Source organism: Anas acuta, chromosome 2, assembly GCF_963932015.1.
Source record: "Anas acuta chromosome 2, bAnaAcu1.1, whole genome shotgun sequence".
NCBI classification, from domain to species: Eukaryota; Metazoa; Chordata; class Aves; order Anseriformes; family Anatidae; genus Anas; species Anas acuta.
The window spans coordinates 104,651,716-104,672,622 of NC_088980.1; the positions used below are offsets into that span (position 1 = coordinate 104,651,716).

The 20,907-nt window shown below is 42.3% G+C and overlaps 1 protein-coding gene across 5 annotated transcripts in view; it reads right to left on the reverse strand.

The window, feature by feature from the left end:
• The window catches only part of GREB1L (GREB1 like retinoic acid receptor coactivator), a 126,562-nt gene extending 105,854 nt beyond the window's left edge, over positions 1-20,708 (reverse strand). For 3 of the 5 annotated variants that reach the window (XM_068671464.1, XM_068671465.1, XM_068671466.1), the window contains exon 1: positions 20,512-20,708. The gene's annotated coding sequence lies outside the window, so the exon portion shown is untranslated. Of the gene's footprint in view, positions 1-11,753; positions 11,887-19,414; positions 19,499-20,511 lie in introns of those variants that run through there. The other 2 variants (XM_068671463.1, XM_068671467.1) reach the window with 2 other exon arrangements.
• Between the last annotated feature and the right edge of the window lie 199 nt (positions 20,709-20,907).

The window sequence follows — 20,907 nt, forward strand, 5'->3', positions numbered from 1 at the left end:
AATGAGAACCTTAAGAGAATGGCTTGGCACATCATTCAAGCACAAGCGAGACGCAGTTTCGGAGCAGAATAGGGCGGCATGAAGAAAAGGCAAAAAACCCTGTCCTCGGGATTTCCCAGCACAAAATACTTCATTCTCCATCATGCCCTAATGCAATAAATATTACTGAGGCTTATCTGGTGCCTGCAATGAATTACAGAGTGCTCACCACATACATCATGTTTGCCTTTTGTAATGTACTGGCTCTCCTTGCCTCTTGTCGAGATGAAATGCTGTATTTGTTAGGAAGGCAAGGTCACGCTTGCTTTAAACACAGGCCGCAGACTTCCAGATAAAGGAAAGCTCTTCCATTTAACTGTGTACTAGATTTGCTGTGAACTTATCCTAAGCTAAGTAAGTGGTTTTATTTATTTATTGTTTTGTTTTAATTACTTACACTGTAATTTCCACGTAATGAAAGGATGTTCTTTCATACTGTGTTTGAAGCACATTTGCATAACAAGGCCCATGCAAATTTGCAGGTTCTGGCTCTGGACAATCACATTTTCTCCCCCAAGCCTAGTTGCATACTCTCCTGAAACGCCAGTGAAAACCACTCAGAAAATCTCTCTTTAATTTCTGTTCATGGCTGAATAAGGCACAACAAGTAAAACCCTTAGACTAAGTGTTCCTCCTTCCCCCAAGCAAAAGAAGAGGCGCAGCAAGAGAAGATATGTACAAAAATAAAAATCCAGGATGACAGAGCAAGGAGTATGAGCTAACTGCACAGATTCTCTTTCCAAATTTTTAAAGAAGCCTTTTTTCATAAATTTGCTTCTTTTTCCCAAAAATGAAAGCAGTATTTTGTCAGCCTTGCTTGGACTGCATGCAGTTACAGTTTACCTACTCTTATTTGCTTAAGCACGGGTTACCTGTATAGTAATTAAATTATATTAATAATTATCTGCATATTATTAAATTATGGAGATTAATTTCTGCTGTGAGACATTTCTTTTTTTTTTTTTTTTGATAGCTATTACAAGTTGTCAGGCAAACTTGTACTTCCCAGCTGTGAAGCAAACACTGTCTGCCTCCACTGAACATGTTGATCTAAGACTGTGTGCCTGAAGTGCCCACTCATCTGCAGTACGAAGCAACTGGCAGTTCTGCTTCTAGGACAGTTCTGTGCATCCAGCTCTGCACCTCTGCTTTATTTCGTCTGCCTCAATGAGACGATGATGCAGTTCCATTAAAGTATAAAGTTACTGTTAAGAAAAACAAAAAGTCTGTTAGAAATAAAAAATCATTTACAATTAGAATTGGGGGAAAAAAAAAAAAAAAAAAGGTTTTAGAGCACCCAGACATCCTCTCCATTTCCTACGTGAAGGCCATACCCAGCCTATATATGCTGGGGATGGGTGAATGTCCATCCCTCCTCCAGCAGGGAAGGAAAAGGCTTATTACAGAACGGAAAAGAAATCTGCTGGGGGGTATTACAGCCTCCTGTCACATTAACTTCCAACGATGATCCCAAGCTTGTAAAACAACAATAAGAATTTCCATTAACAAAACTGAAACAACAGAAACCAAAACAAAGAGAAGCAACAAACAAAACACAGGAGTTCTCATGAACCCTTCTGCATTGAAGTCAGTACTTATAATCTCAACAATTTGGTGATATATTTTTTTTTCTAAGGAACTTACAAGCTCTCCTTGTATGCTTCCAATGGCCACACGCTGAATACTAGTATCTTTGGGTCTCAGAAGTTTTACAAAATAAAAAAAGGGAAAAGAATTTCTTTTTGTCTTCCCTCTCTTTATAAAGCTTTCAGGAAATTTAAATTAAAGCAGCCCTGCACCAAGCTTAAAACATTTATTTATAGGAATTAAAATTTTAATAAATAATTCTAATTCTATGGAACGTCATAGTATAATTTTTTTTTTTCATCAGGAAAAAGAGAGAGAGAGAAAGAGAGAAAGAGAGAGAGAGAGAGAGAGAGAGAGAGAGAGAGAAGGTCTTGTCTTCATTTGTTTGCAAACATTTTTATGTCCAATCACACCCTTGTCCAGGGCAAAGTAAGAATCACACATGGAGAACTATTAAGGAAATGACCTGATCAAATTAAAGGCATCCCTACAAACACTTTAAAACAATAATCTGTGAGCGATGCTTGCCAAGCACCTCCTGTCCTTCGTCACAGGGAACAATTCAGCCTGCGTTCAGCTTCATCCCTCTAAATGCAGACACGATGTGTGATGGTGGTGGCTTATTTCAGCAGCACGGGGATCTGGCCCACTGTGCCTGTGCGTGGGTTAAAGGCCCTGGAGCATAAGGTAAGGCAAGGGCTCCTGTTCAAGGACAGAGAGAACGACACCTGCATCATCAGCTGTCCGCTAAGATTGTTCTCAGCTAAAAACATTTCCTTTCTGCCAAGGAAGGACTCCATATACCAGAGCTCAGCTGTGTTCAGCCTGCTTTGTACCGCACACAACAGTAAGCGTTAGACAGCTGCCATGCCTGAGACTGCAGCATGGAAAGCTACAAAACACTGCATCCCAGGCTCAGTCCCATGCCCACTTCATACATTCAGCCTCGCAGAAACTCTATCATAAAGCTGTGTCAGAGCAATTGCCTCAAAGAGAGATGCAAAATGCTGCTTCCCTCACAAGCAAAGCGCTGCCTACTCCTAAAAATTACTTGGTAGGGTTACTTATTCAGAAAGTGAATCTGGCTTGTGAACAATGGTTTAAAATGGTATTTTCTTTTAAAGAAGCCTAGTTTAAGAAAGGGTTTTATGCAGAGTCAGAAAAGCTAGTGCAGAATTAAGGATGAGCCCAGGCTGCATACGTGACTGGGCAGCATTCAGCTCAGTTAGTTAAAATAAAGTATTCAAATTCAGTTACCAGCAATGAGAAGATCAGAAATGTAAATGATTTAATACGTGTGAAGCAATATTTTTTAATCAATGAGAGCCCTAACAACAGTTTTAAATTCTCCCCAGCCTCTTCAAACCCTGCTCACCCTATCCTTCTAGTGGTATAAACCACGAGCAGCTCTATAGCAAGGCACCATCAAACGCTGCTGCTTTAGAAGCTGTTAAACAGCAAAAAACTATTTAGGAGGCAAGGGGAATGGAGGGGAATTAAAAAGAAACACACTGAAAAACATCAATGAAACAGTATTTAAACTCCGTTCTTACAGAGATAGCAATTAGTGCTATGATCGTGTATGTATAGCATAGTTTAAATAGTTTGTCTCACGTAAATGCAAAATATACATTTATCTTTTTAACATTAAAGCTTGTACGTATTATGAGAATTGTATAATAATTTAATTAAAACTTCATTAAAATTTCATTTTGGGGAATGAAAACTATGACACGAAGCTGAAAATTACTCCCCTAACAGCCAATCCATAAACCAGCTTTATGTGAAGTCCTCAGTAGTTTCAAGAGTTAACAGCTGCACCAATTCTTTTTTTTTTAAATGACTCTCTTACCACAGTCACAGAAGATGCTCGTTGCAGCAAAGCACAAACTTTCTAGAAGCCAGCAGAAACAAAGCCAATAAAAAGAGTCATTTTCTTGAAGATGCTTTTACAAGTCTGATCATCTCCTTCACGATCCGGTTTTCCAGGAAAGACGCGAACAAGAGTATTTCTGCTCGAGCTAAATGGACACAGAGGAGCAGCAACAGAGCACGATGGCCTTCAGAGCTCTGCATGTAGTTAAAATGTTTCTTAAAAAAAAAAAAAAAAAAAAAAAAAAAAACTTTTCCAATTTGTCCCTGGATGCTTTGTTTTTAAAGTATGATTTCGCAGACACAGTGCTGTGGGATTAACACAGGTACCTGTCTTAGATGTATGATGATCTGACAAACAACACCCTGATGCAAGTCCGAACTTCAGTTTCCTCAGGACAATTCTGTTGTTTGGAAAAGGCACAAAGTTACTGTCTGGTACTCAACATCTGTATTCAAAGAGTCCCGTAATGAATATGCCTCACAAAAGGCATTTCTCTGCCTAAAATCCATGCCCTAAACCAGTGGGACATTTCGTATGCAGCCTCTGAGAAGCAGCACTGAAAATTTCGGCGAGAGAGGGTAATTGATTCATTACATCTATTTCTACTATATTTCTTTTTTGTATTTTTGGGTCCCCATTTCAAAAGGCATTGTTTAAATTGCCCTAATCTGCAAACAGCAACAATAAGTGTAGCAAATACTTGACAATGAAGATGTAAAGCCTCTAAAAACCTGTTACCTTAGTAACCACGGGAATGCAGGAGAATAAGAATACACCGAGTGTCAGGACATCATTTTGGATTCCACAGGGTTTGGGTTGAAATACAGTCAGCTTTCATTAGCTTTTTGTTTTTCCCAGTAGGCCCTTGGACTTTGAAACAAAACCTGAATGACAGCTATGAGCAATTCCAGCCTCGCTCCTGATTAGCCACACCAAACAAAACAGCTCTCTTGGTGTGAACCCCCCACCATTTGCACCCAACAAGCCTTGAAACAAACATTATTTATGCCGCTGACCCCTCTGGATATCACTAATAAACAGCATTCCAAGAAGAAGAGGAAAACAAAGAGCCACTTCCCTGGCTCTTGATAGAGAATTCACTCCAAACAAACGTGCTGCTAGAAAAATAAGCCAGGATGCCCACCCGGGACATTTCGGTAACCCCACGACCAGTTTATTTAGAAGCTTACTGGGGGTGTTAATTCAACACAAACATTAAGAAGAATTGAGCTGCTCATTTCAGCAGCACCCTATTTTACTCATGGAAGGAGAAAAGCAAAAAAAAAAAAAAAAAAAAATCAACAAAAAACCAGCACACCCCCAGCTAAAGCACTGAGCTCCATGCCCCTGCCCCCACCGAGGTCTGCGGGGAAGTTTGTGGTCAAGACAGAAGAGAACAAAGATCTTCCGACCGCTGCCTGGAGCCGGCTTAGCTCCAAGACCATCCCCTTCTTCTCTGCTGCTATCTGGTCACTTGGGAAAACAACCTGGAAAAAAAAAAAAAAAAAAGCTCCTGGAAAAAAAAAAGGGTCAGAAAAAGAAGCTCGAGCATCTGGATTACGTTAGAGCAGCCCCTCCAACACCTCAGCGCCCCTTCCACTTCACACACACGGCTTCACGTGCTTTTCCCACCCCGTATACAACGGGCGGGTGCTGAAAACTGGAGGGTGGCAGCTCAGCCTCCTTGCCAGAGGATGGAGGAGTCAGCTGTAGGTTAGGTTAGATATACGCAGCAACGTGGCCAAGCAAAACAGTTGCCTGCTCATCAAAACTAAGTTCTCTCCAAAAGCCTGGTCAGCTTCCCAGATACAACGATAAGGCAGAGGGAGAAAAACAATCCCGAACAATTTTAGCAGGAAAGGACTTCAGAGGAAACCACAAGTTCTGAAAAAATTAAGAAAAGAAGCCTCCTAAAATGTTTAAATAAATGCCTTTTTTAGCATGCAAAAACATTTTAATGTTATTAAGACCAGGTACAAATCTGCATAAGCCAGAAATCTTCTGTCTTTCCAAGTTCCCCTCTACTTTATCATGTCCCTTCAAACCTTCAGAAGGTTTTGCATACATAAATCCACCAAGAGGCAGGTGAGATGACCCAGAAGAACACAGGACAGGGCTGATCATAAGGACTGTTCTCCTGCGAGGTACTTTAAGGGAGCTAAAAGGAAACGATGCTGCCAGAAACAGTCTAAGTGGAGGAGCTCAGCCAGTAGCCAAGCCAATACAAGGCAAAGACTGGAGGATAAGCACAGCCCGGTATGCCCAAGGCCTGGAGCTCTTCCGAAGGCAAACATTTACCTGGGAAACAGCTTTTAAGGCAGAAGAGGTTTGTGACAGTCTTAAGTAGGTGGACATGCATCTCCCTTGAATACATGTGTTTTGTTTTGTTTTTCTTTCCAAAGTTAAGCTTCAGCAGAAAGCCACTTGTTGGGGGGAAAAAAAAAAAAAAAAGCTTTTTAAGAAAGCTTTGTTTTGTTGCTTCCTCCCTGAAAGTCCTGCCACTGGTACTGACAGCCATACCTTCCTGGGAGAAGGGAAGCTTTCACCTTCCATGCATGTGGTTTTGGAAATGAAGGTCTGGGCTGGAGCAGACAGATAGCATCACCTTTTTTCCAGCAGTAAGTCAATGTTACAGTGTCCAAACTCTGTCCTGCAAACCATGAACAGGCCTGCTTATCACAGGAGAGGATGACTGCTCAAACTCGTATCGAGGACAACATCCTAACCAGCTCTGTAAATGGTAGCTGAGTTGCAGTAGGATCAGTATAACAACATATAAAACATTGCTCAGATTCTGGCTGACTGTGTTCTGAAGGCAAAAGATACACACAAGTAACTGCATCCTTGCACAGCAACATGAGAAGGTGAACACAAGCAGATGCCAGTCTCCTACCGACTTCCCTTTCTCAAATTACTGCTCTCCTGCACGTAAGGTAAGCCACAGGTGCTGTGCCTTCTGAACAGCTGCTTTTATCTGGGAACAAAGGACACATCAGATCTGTTTTAATGGGAGAAGTGCAGTACAACATGACTCAAGAAAGCTTGAAGATAGGTGCAGGCCAGCATCCTAACTGCTCTGTCATCTGCACAGGCCACTGACTTACCTGCTCACCTCAGATGCTGGGAGAACTGGATCTTTTGTCAGTTCCCTACAATTTGAGCTATACAGCTTAGCAACACTTCTTGGAAAGGAACAGCAAAAAAACAATCTTGATAAAAATAACCACTCACTGCTTTCTCTCTGTCAGATAAAAACTGTGTTCCAAATATCTGGGACAGGATTTTCAAGCCTGAAATAAAATTCCCAAGTTCTTTACAGAAACTCCATTCTGCAGGTGGGGTAAAAAATAAATAGTAATCCATTCTCAAACCAATTCAGAAGGGTTTTGTCCTTGCAACCTTTACATTCTCTGGCCCCAAACATCAACCTAGTTTGCACAGTTCTACGAATGTTTTTATCTCAATCTAATTTCAAGACAGTGTGAAAATACCTGAAAGATTATCTATCACTTTATACCACAAGGGAAAAAAGCCGCACGTTCAATTCATTTTAAAGAAGTGGTATCAGTACACCCATCCAGTTAACAACATTTCCAAACTAATCCAAAAGTAGGATTTTTCTACCCGAGAAAAACTGCGTATTTAAAAACCACCTCACAATATATTTGGCATTAATGATTGAAATAAGCTCGGTGTGTCACTCCACAGTGAACTGGATCAAGGAGCCAATCCACCTGAAAAATTAACCTGGAAAAATAAGTCATTTTTCAAGTGGATCACTTCCTCTGCCAGATCACAGCATATGGCAAACAAACAGTGGCAGAATGGGGGAAAGGCTGAGGTTCAGGTGTGGAATTGGGCAACCAACAATGAAGATGCAAGGGCAGGTAAGCACCAAACAAGCCACAAGGCTGTCAAACGTCTAACCACAGGCTCATTCGCATGGTTTGATATGAGCCTCTTATTAAGCTAAATCACAGATTTTAATTACCTCATGTGACTAAGAGAAAGGAAAACCACAAGTACGCCTGACCCAACATTCACTAAATCAGTGTTTGGCAGGCACTTTGCCACTGACTCAGAAAGATCCTAATCCAACCTACAGCCAGGATGATGCTGAAAAGCTTCAGCCTACATCTCTTCTACAAGTGGAAGGCAACCTGGAAAGCATCTGGGAAAAAGAGAAAGGAAGATATAACACCTTTCACTGTGTGAAGTGACTTTAGGGAATTACCTCCAAATTTCATCTCCCGAGTGACAAGTAGGCTAAATTCAAGTAAGGGAAGACTTTTAAGATGCCAAGACTATTCGGATTGAATCCCTTTCCTTCTCACCCTCCCCTGTAATGCAGCATCATAGAAATATTCCAGTAAAGAGTTCCACAGACTGAAGGATGTAACAGTACCAATCCCTGTCCTGTTGCACTGAGGGAGTTTGCTCTATTTTTGTAGATATTACCTGTCTCCCTGGACACACATCACTTACTTTTTCTCCAACAGATACCTGGAACCACAAGCTGCTTCTCTCAATAATGCTTTAAGCAATAATGGTAGCTACAGAGCACATGCTTGCATATGTGTGCACCTTGCACCCTGCATGCATAAAACTAAAGAAAAATATAGGCTTTTGCAATATAAATAAAGCAGATAGCTCAAAATAATCTAATCAGAGTCCAGATCTATCCAGTGCCCTACTAACTAAGCAAACATCAGGAGGTACTCAAACAGAGAATGATTTTCTAACAATTAAGCAAGAACAATAGCAAATATTCCATTTGCAACCAAAAATCTCAGATTGGTTTTCAAAGAAACAGTGGGGATTTCTTTGGTAGTGGCTGCAATTAATTTCTGCTCCACCACCACCACCACAAGGCTTATGTACCCAAAACCATGGCTGCTTTTTCCCCCCAAGTGACTCCACACTACAAAAAGGGCATTATTAATACCGCGTGAGGAAAAAAATGTTTCAAGTATATATGTTATACTTTTCTGTACCGATGGGCATTCCACAAAATGAAAAAAAGTCAAAACCCACAACGTAACACAAATAAACAACCACCAAAACCACAGGCAGGGGACTCAAAAGGAACCCAAAAGGCCCTAAATGTTTTTCAAAAAAAACCTGTAATAGGCCTGTTAGGTGGTTGCCACAAGCCAACCTGCTGATGCAGGGCAATGTCACCAACAGTATCCTTATCTGCAAAGGGGAACAATCAATTGTTTGACAGAAACAAAGGGCAGCTCAACAGGAAATCAACCAGCTCGGGACAGATGGTCACTGAATCAAGTTTCACCCCTCCCCTCTCCAAAAATAGGCTTAAGAGGCATTTTCTGTTACCAAGCAACAGCCCAAAGGAAGGCATAAATCTTCTTCTGCGTGTTATTCCCCTCCTCCCCGACACACACACACACTCGGTTCAATCCACCGGGGTGGTGTGCCCGTGTCTTTATTTCTTTTAAGGCCGGGGTACGGGGCCGAAGGCCGCTGCCTTTCTGAGGCACGGTGTAGGCCGGCCACCATGCCACGCTCGGCCAGGGCCCAACAGGAACCTGAGGGAGGATCCCCTCTGCCAGAGCACAAATCCCGTTAATTGTTTTATAAAAAAACAGCATGACCCCGATCATAAAGCCCCATAACTACTTCAATCCATAAAACCCCTAAAATTGAATCCTCAGAAAGGTGTGGTAGCATCTTCAGCACACCAGCAGGCTTTGAAATATCCCGAATGCTCTGGGTGCCAACTTGGTAATGCATCAACCACCCAAGGTTAGAAGCAGCATTTTGGGGTACTGGGGTAGTTGATTGCTTTCCTGCTCAGCCAGAGGAAAGAAGAGGGCAGAGAGGGACCCAGCACATTTTGGTGTGGAGAGAACTGAGCAAGGAGGGGAGCATTAGCTCCGAAATTCAGGGTAGGGGCCTGAGAACAAACTGGTTTGTTTGATCCCATATCATACAAACTAGTAACAGGCAGGCTAGCCACAAAAGAGATGTACTTAAATTTAGCTATACAAAGAGTAATCTGCAATAAAAATAAAAAAAAAAAAATTACAATTATGACTCAAACAAAAATTAAATGGGGAAGAAAGAGTCTCACTTCAGCAACAAACTGGGCAATCATCCCTTAAAAGCGTGGCACCTGGATGACCGCTGACACATACTCAGACTACTAAAACATATGGCCAAATAAAAAGGAAAAAAAAAAAAAAAAGAGCACCCGTATGGGGGCAGGGAAGCGGTTGTGCCAGCATGTGGCCTGCAAATGCTGCATTTACGCCTTAACCGCTGCTCGCTTCAGCGAGCTCGAGACCTTCTCCCAGCCACAGCTTAGCCCGTTGTCAGTCTGCATTTTACATTATCATTTAACAACGATGGAGGTGCTGGGTAGCACCACTGCCATGGGTAAACAGAGCCCTGGCTGTGGGCTGCTCCGCAGACGAAGGGCCTTGGACTTTAGAGTCCATTTCGCTATGAAACAGCCTCGGCGGAGGCTGTCCCGGCTCCCCACAGGCGGCAACCGGATCTCGCAGGGAAACCGGAGACGGAGACATTTAAATTCAATTAATTAAGTTAATTCAAATTAAACAGAAGGTTTGGACACAAAAAGCCTAATTTGTTTGTATGCCAGGAACGGAATTGGGTCTACTGTGTCCAAAGCTGTCGTGACAGAAGCATGAAGCGCAGAGGCCCAAGGTCACGACAGGAGACTTGAATTCAAGACCCTAAGCCTCAGCCGCGTAAGATCATAACAGCTAATCATTACTATCATATAGTGCTTTAAAAACCTTCACAATCCACATTTTACTGATAGGGAAACTGAGGCACGGAGAAGCTGTGTGTCTTCTGTTGAATTTGGAAGCAAACCCAGCTCTTCTGCAGCCCCCAGCCCATGATCCCCACATGATCACCCTGAGCATTCAAACAAAAGCAAGTCGTCATTTCTTTAAATTCATGGCCAACATCAACATTTTTAGAGCTGATTTTCCTTGCCTCTCTCCAGATTAGTAAGAGCCCTGTAGTTGATATCCACTTTTTTTTTTCACCCTAAGCTATTCTCTCTGATAAGACATGTAATGATAGTTATCCTAGCACTACTCAGAAACGGATACACCAATTTTTCTAATACGTTCAGGATTTGACTAAATTGGACACAGAAAACCTACAATTTTTCCCTAATGCGTGTTCGTAATTCGTCTACAGCATATTAACTGAATTATGGACTGTGGGTTTTGTTTCTTTGGAACATTGGTGTAAAAGCTTTGAAATATGCCACTGCAACAGAAGCCCTGTGCCCTATTATGTGCTCCTACACAAGCCATCATATTAACAAACCTTACATTATAGCTTTGCATAAGAGTTTGTCATAGTTTTAGAAGCTTTCCTCTTATATTCACAGTTCTATGTCCTTTATACAGCACTGCCATGATAAAAAAAAGACATCATGACCTAGGAGTGGAAGGAAAGACTGTGTTTCTTTCCCTCTTAAACATGACAGCAGGCTTTACTTTAGAAACCAAAGAAAATTCGGTATTTCTTGGCCAAGGTGGAATCCCCAGACACAGTGTAAGCTTTTTGGCTGAAATGCAAGAGGATTGAAGTTTACCTCAAATCTTCCTCTGAGGTGAGGTTCAAGGAGCTTGCTTGCCAGTACCTTTTTCTAAGAAAATGCTAATAGATTTTCTGGGGATCCTCTAGTTCCCAGACTGCTAGTTCAGAACTCCAGGTCTTCTGACTCCATCTGAGGTATTAAAATAAACCTTGCACCTGTAATTGATCCAAACAAATGCCCCTTTTTTTCCCCCCACGGAAAATAGTACCAACTGGCCATGTTCAGAGCATAAGAACATTCCTCAGTTACCTCTGACCTGCTCTGGTCAGATGTGCTAAGCTTAAGCTAAACTTACAAAAAATGTATTTTCTCTAAATGAAGTAATACAGTAAGAGAAGAAGTGGAACCCAAACATCAGTTGAATACTAAGTCTTATTTATTAAAATCATGTGTGCTTCTCTCCAATGGAGGAGGGGAACAGAAATAAAATGGGAAAGAACAGCAATCACCAGTTAAAAAAATCTCTGTTAAGTAAAAATAAGTCTAGCTGGAGAACGTTAGAAGGAATTACTAAAAATCAGGGATAGGGAAGCCAATAATGACTAGATAGATCATTGCATGACTCATTTTCAAAATAAAGTCACAATTTGAATAAATATCCCTCATCTGGTTATACAATTATACTGCCTTCAGCTGTTTACTCACCAGTCTGATGCCAACACCTCTCAGAAGAGGACAGTTCTCTTAAACCATTTTCTCCTTATATATTTGTAGTTTGCAGCTATTTTTCCTGGCACACATAATGACAGCACGGACACAAGAAGATTCACCCGTCTGTTCTCTTATCTCTGCATGCTGCTGGCTGAAATAAACAGTTTGTGGGATTTATTCCAGATTAGAAAGGCACTGTGACAACATAGAGGCCAGACCTCATTTTCAATACATGTTTTTTAATGAGAAATTTATCAGTCCCTCTCAGCGTGAATTGCACTTTGGAATGGGGAGGGAGCACCAAACTGTTTTAATGAACTCATCCTGAGGCCAGCCTCCTAGCCTAGTTCATTTTCTCTCCTTTGGGGCAAAGGATAGGTTATGAATCGTAACAATTCTGCTCTAGCCCTTGCTAACCTGCCAGTCAACTTCTTCCTAATAGTGGGTTTCTTAAAGAACACACAGTCTCTAATTGCCAATTTCTTGTTCTTCTTTTCCCTTTACCTTTTTTTTTTTATTATTATTATTATTATTATTTAATAAAACCTCAGCTTCCCGCAGTGTATTCAGATAATCATTTGGAACAGGAAAAACTACACTGTCATCTAGCTTCCACTCCTCTTTTCATAACTGGAAGTAAAAAGCACAACCCCCTTCTTTCCATGCTTGGCTGGTTTTCCTCTGCATATGGAGTATGTTCAGCTAGAATATGGCAGCTAGAAGGGAACTACAACCCACGGACTGAATCACCACCTAAGCATCAATATGTCCTGGAAAATAAAACATACGGCCACGCATGCAAGTCAGTTATCAGAAACATGCAGGAGGGCATGTAATTGAGAACAGCAATTCCCAAACCTCACCAATTACCAAAACAGTAAGCACAAGTGATTGACTGAAAGAATATAAGCAAATCTCTCCTCCGTATGCATGCTTTATTTTAGCCCTGACAAGGTTTAAAATTAATATTACTGGCTTATTTTAAGTTGCCTTGTGGTAAGATGTTTGATTACGAACATTAATCTAGGACTGATTTTAGGCAGCGCACCAAAGCAGGTAGCATTATTACCCTTTGCTGCTCAATCTTCCAGCCTCATCAGGTCAAACAGCCTCTGACGGAGCACTCGAGCTTACACCCTGCAGCCTCCCTACTGAAATAGGACCAAAGTCTCAGTCACAAGGGCATTTTTGGGTTCCCATCCAGTAGAATGACCAGACCTGTGGACAGCTGCCAGTAACAACTCAAAGCATCTCCCTGCCGATATGTACATGTTGATTTCATATCCCATCATATTTCTGATTGCATATAGAAAGCACATCTAGCACACCAGAGAACAACAGGTTACCCAAACAGTTCATGCTGCCATTAGCCCGTTTCTTGAGTAGCTTTAGGGCTCTTTCCCACATTACAAGAAAGAGAATAATTCAGGTTGGAAGGGACCTCTGAAGGCCATCCAGCCCAACTTCACACTTAATGCAGGACCACGATGGAAATACTGTGAAAACAAAACACTGCTTTTGGTTTGTGGCTGATCCACATCGATGCTTTTGACTTCTTAACTTGGCAAATTAAAACGCAAGGTTCTCAGTTATTCTCAGCTGGAGCACGGTGAAACAAGAACTAAAGTTCCCTGTCTTAAAAATAAAATTTTAGAGGCGCAAAATCCATCTTTTCCTCAAGGAAAAAAAAAAAAAAAGAGAGAAAAAGTGTCCCATTTCATTATTTATTTGTTCATTCTGTTTCCCAACACACAGTTATTGCAATTTGGACAAACTACTAATGAACTGCAAAGCAAAGATCCAGTCGCATGTCAAGGTTATACATGGAGGTCCATCCCGTACTTGTTTATGTAGGGAATCAGAACAGGGAACACAAGCTTAGAGATATGGTATCATGAGACATCACAAGTACCAGAACTACACAGCATCTGCTGCATTCCCCTCTTTTTTTTCCTCAACTATATGCCCCTGAAGTGCACATTACTGAATTCAAGCTTGAGCCCCTTTGCACAGGACAATTCAATTAAAACACATCTGGAAGAATAAATTCTTCTACTGACTAAGTCCCAGATCCAATTCTCATTTATTACACTGCTGGGACAGTATCCCTTAAACACTGTGATCAAAACCAAACCTTTTTTTTTTTTTTTTTTTCTCCTCTTCTTCTTTTAAAAGGCATCAAAGCAACAATGTTTGGATTCATTTTCATTTGTTCTGAACCTACAGGTTACGTGTACTCATTCTTTGGATCAGGAGGAACTCTGCCCAAGATGAACTCAGCAGTTAACCCATCCAAAGTTAGCAGACAATCAGAAACGGAGTTACTGGTGACAGCGAACGGAGCTGCAAACCTACCCTGCGCTGCGTAGCACTGCTCAACCCTTATCACAAACACAACTGTCTTATTTCTCCACCGAACCCACATCACGACTGGAATCACCCCAAAGCCAGGGCTGACAGAAAGCCAGCCAGCTGCGCCACAGATGAGCGCTGAGCATCCATCCATCCACACAGCCATCAGGCACAAGGCATCTCTCACTAAAACAACCGTGCTGGACAGTCAGCAAACAAACACTGCTCATTGAGAGCTGAGAGCTGCCAGAAGAACGCTTCCCCCTCACCCTGTCCCAGGCTCTTCTAGCCCAAGGTCATGTCTGCTCTTCAAAATTAAAGTGTTTTTTTTTTTGGTGATGCTTTTTGTTTAAGAGTTTCTGCAACACACTACTTCAAATAGTATTTTTATAGTATTTTTAAACAATGTTAAACTAATTTTAAACAATAATATTTTATAATTTTATAGTATTTTAAAACAAGCAATCACTGAGCAAAGAAAAAGAATACTCTGACCCTTTAAGACATCGGGTCCCAACATTTTTAATTCGTGTCCTTTTCTGTAACATGCACACACATGTGCGTTGTCCTCCCTCGTTTCTCAAGTCCACAGTTTAGAGGTTTTCTGAAGGAGGCAACTGGCCATGCATTTTCTGTGCAGCACCCAAAAAACTCAGGCACTTAGTAAGTGTATTAATAATAGTATTACTTATTTAATGCTACAAAACAGAAAATGATGTACGTTTAGGAAAGATTCCTTAGTTCAACACCAAGGCTTGCAACAGCTAACATGTTTTCATCTCAACACCCTTGAAATATAGCTTCCCACATCTGCTAAAGTCATGATTGTTTTTTCACCCTCTCCCTCCAGATCCACAATCTGGCAGGAAAGTCATCTTCCCCCTCCTCTAGAGGCTTGGAAACTGAGAGCTGACTCTTAATCCAAAGGAGAAAAAAAAAAAAATCTCTCAAAATCTATCCTTCAATTTTTGCTGAAACTGCTGCCATCAGGACTATGAGGGATATGCACACCCCTCACGTGGAAGTTATTCTGCTTTTACACGCCCCATCAGTAGTTCTGTGTGCCTTAGTCCCAGACATTAAAATCCAAATGTCACAGACATCAGAGGTGTCCTTGGCAGCAAGCTGCTTACCTTTTCTTGATGCAGTGAAGGGCATCAGAGCTGTAAAAATCAAGACCCGTTACCCAGTGCTTAAATGGATCACTTAATTGCGCTACGAGTTTGATTCTATGTAAGTGGTTTAAAGAAATCAGAAAATTAAGCTTCCTTGATCAAACAGCTATTCTCAAAAGCAGACTGGGAGCGTGAGAGGACGGAAGAATTAAGCCATGCAAGGCTCTAAAGGAACACAAAATTTGGGAAGCTCCCCAGCAAGCCACTGGGGGATGGTAATAATAAACACGTTAAAACTGACAGCATGACAACCAATGCCTACCACCAAAGAGACAGTAAGAAGAGAGCTAAAAGCAAAATAGTTTTATGCCGATAATGGAAGGACACAAAGCTCTGGGCAGGGCATGGGGCACTTCACTCTCTGCAGCTCCCAATCCTAAGACCAGCAAAACCTGGTTTTGTCATGTTTGCGCTTCATCCCAAGACATTAATAACACAAAGAGGCAACAATAACGCTTATACAACTCTGCCCCTGTTTCACCAGTGACTGAGTGGGTACGATGGAGGAGGATACTCCAGAGAGCTCCGATCTAAGGAGCCAAGGATGCTGTGCCACATTTCAGTCCCTAAAAAGCAGTCACTTCCTCTTTACTAGGAAGACTGTGGAGGATCAGACACAAGGCAATTTCCAAGCACGCTGCTAATTACTCTCAGGACTGGGAAGACAACGAGGAAAGGACCGCACACACCTCACAGTCCCACTGAGCGCTGACACTGCACTTTCCTGCTACTTTTGGTGAGGTGCACAGATGAGCATTCATTTACAAAGTAACCTGAGAGTGCATTTCAGACCACAGTTACCTCCTAACTTCACTTGCCTCAGAGTGCTCTGCTCAGATCATGCCAACAGTCTTGACAAGAGCCACCGAAGACTAATTACATGATGATGGTGATAATAGAAAAGAGACCTGGAGCAGCTTTTGCACAACGTTTTATGAAACGAGTCGCTCCAGGTTTGTTCCTGGCACCGCTATGACAGATGTCTGGTAATCTCTTGAGTAACAGTATCTTAAGTCTGCCCACGCTGTTTTGCTGTTCACAGCTCCATCAATTTGAAAAACTCCTTCAGAATAACCTAAGATCCTACCTAGGGAATATTAATTGAAGGTTTTCTATCAGATCTTGTCACACTGACTCAGGCTGCTACCTACCAAGTTACTGTTGTGGTGATTTTGTGTCACAACATCCAGTTCTTGCCATCTTCCCATTTTATGGACGTTTTATTGCAATTACAGTAGAGCGAGTTATAAGAAATTAAACATTGTCAAATTCTTTGGTTAATTTGCATTTAATCGACACCTGCTGTCAAACCCTCACATGTTGTACATATTTGGTTTTGGTTTATTAAACCTCTGAAGCATCATGGAAGTTCAAAAGCCAAGTCAGTGAGAATTACACGACAGACATTGCAATTCAAACACTCGTTTACACAAGTCCCCGTGGCCTCTCACATCCCAAGAGAAATTTTGCAGAAGCTACACCACAATTCAACTAGAGTTAGACAACAGAAACCAGCTGACACGGCTTCAGGAGTCACCCAAATTAGAAATAATTACGTTTTAGAGTAATTTCTATAATGACCTCCGTATTTCTGCTTGTGACTCCCAAGCTAACCACAGCAGCACACAAAGTTTTGCTGCTACCATTGTGAATGAGCACCGTCACAGGTCTCTGTCACTCACAAGTTCCTCAAACAGATATTCCGCAGGTTTTTTTCTTTTAAATATATTAATTACCCTATTAAAATATTGAGAGTCTAATATTACTGGATAATTCATCATTATAAGCACCTTCACAGCATGACTTCTTATTCTGGAGTTATCCTTACTACCTACTTGCTAGTTCAACCATGCTCAGAGTTGCAAATGAGCCTCTGTAATGATTAACTGCAAATTCATTTACCAGTTCCCCCCTTACAATATGAGGACATTTTCAGAGGTCTTGGTAACAGGATGGATTTGGGATATACAAGACACAAAATCAGACCGTTGACGTATCTACATGTAAAATACAGCACGAAACAAAAGAATCAAGTTTGGGATTAAAAAAGAGAGAGAGAGAGAGAGAGAGAGAGAAGAAATTAAAGAAAGAAGCTGCAACTATATTATGCAAAAGTGTTTTGAACAAACATCCTGACAAGCAGTAGTTTAAGGAACGTCATGACAAAACGGGATTTGAGAAAAGTCAATCATGCTGATAAAAAAAACTACCACACATTAATTGTAGAAACTCAGTGTTTGTTTTTTTTTTTTTATGATTGCCACTGTGATGTGTTTCTGAATATTTGAGATATCTTAATCAGTTACTATTTCTAATGAACTCTAGCTCATGGGGCTAAGTCTGAAGACGTCATTGTCAGAATGTCAAGGCTTATTACCCCTTCATTTGTCAGTCTTCTCAACAGTCCTCCTTCTCACAGCTCTGTTTCAGAAGCAAAGGAAAACGTGTCTTCTTCATTACGTGTGAGAAACGATTCTGCAAGCATGGCCAAGATAGATACACACATTCAAGGATGCATTACCACTGAAGTCTAAAACCAAAAATCTGAAGCGTTTCATACACTAATGATTTCACAACTCTTTTTTTCCAAGAGTAGAGATGTGATGCCTTAATATCATGTCCAAGCTCCAGGTTTTGTTAATTACATCCTACCTACCTAAATGCCCCCTGTAGTTTCAATTAGACATGGTATTCTTCTTCACTTCCCGTCTTGATTATTGTGCACTGTTGCTAAGCACTAGTTAACAGTTGCCACATTCACCCCAAGTTGGCTGCACTTCAGTGGTCATTCAAAGAATTAAATACAAAACATATGGTACAGAACCATACAAAACGTAGAGGCACTTTTAAAAACCACTCTAAAATGCTTAATATGAAAGAAACAGCAGGGTACCCCCTCAAAGTAAAATCCTTACAGTTCTACATCCACCTAGGTTTTCCTAGAAATATAGAAAATTATAGAGAAATGCAGTAAATCACTTTCTTTTAAGCTATCACTAATAAAATTTCCTTGTGTGTATTTTTGACATTATATTGAATCTAGCTTTCCACTGAACAAACAGCCCAGCATTCATAACGTGATAGGCTTCACGGTACATAGCTTTTCTAGATTTCCCTTAAAAACTAATTGCATTCCCCAAATCCCATTGCAATTAGTCTCCAATTTTTCTTCTTCCTCGTATCTACAAAATACTTTGGACATGACTCGTTGAACCATCAAATATCAATGCCGATGGCAATGCTTTTAAAGCAGACCTTGAACCAAACCTAGTTTTTGAGCTCTGGACAAACTTTTGGCACTTTCTAATTACCCCTTCTATTGTCTGTGACACCCTCATGAGATCTTAGGAAACTTCACGTATTTTAACTAACCCAGTAAAAGCGAGGTTTTTGAACCTAAAATTCAGATTGCCTATTCCCTTTAATCTCATATCTTGGGCTTAAAACCTGCCTTCCCAAAACATCATCACTATTTCTGATTGTTACATATCTACAGCCAAACCCATCTAACAAAAATTATTGGTATGTACAAATAGGTTTTCGTGACTAAACTTTTGTTGTTAAACACCTCGGCCATTTTTTTTTTTCCACAAACACTACCAATGCTAAATAAAAACATGCATCATATTTGTTATCTGTATTAGCAGATGTATAATTAAACCTTCAAGGTTTGAAGCCCAATACTTCAAACAGGTAAGCACATACCAAAGATTACTTATTGACTTTATGGGAAGTTTTGTGGGAAATAGGACTATGAGAAAAATTATGCCTGTGCTTGAAATCCACAAGTATTAAGATGAGGAACAAATAAACACTTCTGAGCAGCTCTGAGAAGGCTCTCCAGATCCTTTTTCCTTTGCAAAGAGCTAATTAAAAAGATAATAGCATCTATCAGGCTCCATAAAACACAGTTGTCCTACTCACAAGCAAGTTCTTCATGGTAAGGATTGATATTTTCAGAGCAAGTAAGGGGGTTTGTTTGTTTTCAATCCTTCCAGTGCTTTTGCAATAAGCTTGCCAATCAACTGAAGACCCTTGTTTTTCTTTTGAGAGCATATCCCAACCAGGGCAAACAAAAGCCAAGCGTAGCTGTGCGTTACAGCATTTACCAGCACAGAAAGCCTCTACCTGTCCTCCCTGGTGTCACACACAGATCCTCAACTGAGCCCCGCAGCTCCTCGCTTCGCTCGCAGCTCTAAGCCACTGCAATCCCTGTAACAAAAGCGTAGGCTGCTTTTATTCCTAAGGAGTCAAAATAATTAAAGATCGCACTTTCTTCTTCAGCAGTCTTTTCTTTCAACCTTTAAAAAACTCTTGATAGGAAGGTGTCTGTGACATACGAGGAACGTGAAACACACCTTTAGTCACATCGGGTGCCACTCAGTGGGTAAGTCACAAGAGTCACCAACTCGAAGCCAAACGTGATTATGTTTAAGACATCGCATCTTCAGGTTATTTGTAGCAAAAATACCGACAAGGAAAAGGAACGGGAAATATTTTTTCACTGGGTGGTGACACATCTGCTAAGTCTTACATTGCAGAATACAGACTAGCGCTTGCAGGCTCGGGGCCTAAATAAACAGCAACCAGCGACCTATCCTCGGGGTTTTGACCAAAACCCTACAATTTGAATAAAGTTTTCATCTTCCGGAGACTTCAGCAAGCAGCCAGGAAGCACTAGGTGGGGAGAGGCAGAGCCCCCCAGCTTGCCAGCCGCTGCCGAGCGCGGCTCGTAAACCTGTCAGCCACCTTGGGGCGCCCAGACCGACTTCACTTTTTTTTTTTTTATTATTTTTTTGTCCTCACGGAGAACAAGCCGGCCGTGTCCTTGCTCTCTGCTCCCCAAAACCAGCCGGCACCCCCACAACCCCCCCCCTCCAAGCCCCGTGCAGCCTGAGGCGAGGCAGCCGAGCCCCCTGCCGGCGGCGGCGCCTCACGGCAGCGCGGGGCGGGCGGGCTCCCCGGCGGAGCCACCTGCACCCCCCGCACGAAGCCCCGGGGATGGGGGGGGAGGTTTCACACCCCCTAACACCCAGCCCCTGCTCCTCCCAGCCCCACCTCGCCCCATCCGTGCGGGGTCAGCCGCCCCCCAGCCCTAAAACGACGGCAACAAAGGGCCGGAGCCCACCCGGGGGAGGGCAGCCCGCGGGTGACACCGGCCGCCGGGTGAGCGGCAGCGAGCCCCGCTGCCTTTGTGCCCCCTCCCCGGTAGCCCCCCGCCTTACCTTGCCGGGCAGGGAGAGCAGAAGTTGAAGCACCTTCCTTCCACCCTTCCCTCACTTTTTTTTTAAATTTATTTATTTATTCCTAATTTATTATTATTATTATTATTTTAATCCCCTCCCCTCCTGCCGCCCGGCAGCCCGGCTGCCGCCGTCTCCCCGCGGGTCTCGGTCTCCCTCTGCCTCTCCGCCGGGAGGAGGGGAGGGGAGAGAGGGGAGGAGAATGGGGCGGACCCGCAGGTGCCGCCCCTCCTGCCCTGACAGCGGGGAGGAGAGGGGTCGGGGGGCGGCGAGGCTGATGGGGGGGGCACCCGGGAGGCTCCCCAGGGTGCGGTGGTGGAAGGGGGATGAAGAGTGGGGAGCCCCGAGGTGGGCGCGGGGTGATGGAGGGGGCTGAGG